We start from the raw sequence: 402 nt of genomic DNA, 5'->3' as shown, positions 1-402 counted from the left end.
GGGGGGGGGGGGAGGGGTTGGAATTTCGCGAAGACGAAGCGCCGCTTCGCGCGCGCTTTGCCGACGCTCGGTCGGAACGACGCGCCGTGAGCTCGCGCAGACGACCGCGCGTTCGTTTCGAGAGGGTGGATGGATGTAATTCCGATATCATCTAGTCCGCGTTTCTAAATACAGTCTCCAACCTCGAGCGACTATTCTGAGAAAAATCGATCCCGAGGATACCGGCCGCGGATTCTTCGCCGCGCCAAGAGTGGGTTGATTAAAGGCGGCGGAAGAACCGCCCGTTTCTCGGACGGAAAATGAAGGAAGGAGTTTCTTCCGATGCCAATAGGTTTGTTCGTTCTCAGGTGGGTGTATGAACGGACAACGCACGAACAGCGCGAATGTCTATCTTTGCGTCGA

This window comes from Dinoponera quadriceps, unplaced genomic scaffold (assembly GCF_001313825.1).
Source record: "Dinoponera quadriceps isolate SergipeBrazil2010 unplaced genomic scaffold, ASM131382v1 scaffold424, whole genome shotgun sequence".
NCBI lineage: Eukaryota > Metazoa > Arthropoda > Insecta > Hymenoptera > Formicidae > Dinoponera > Dinoponera quadriceps.
This window is presented reverse-complemented; position numbering follows the sequence as displayed.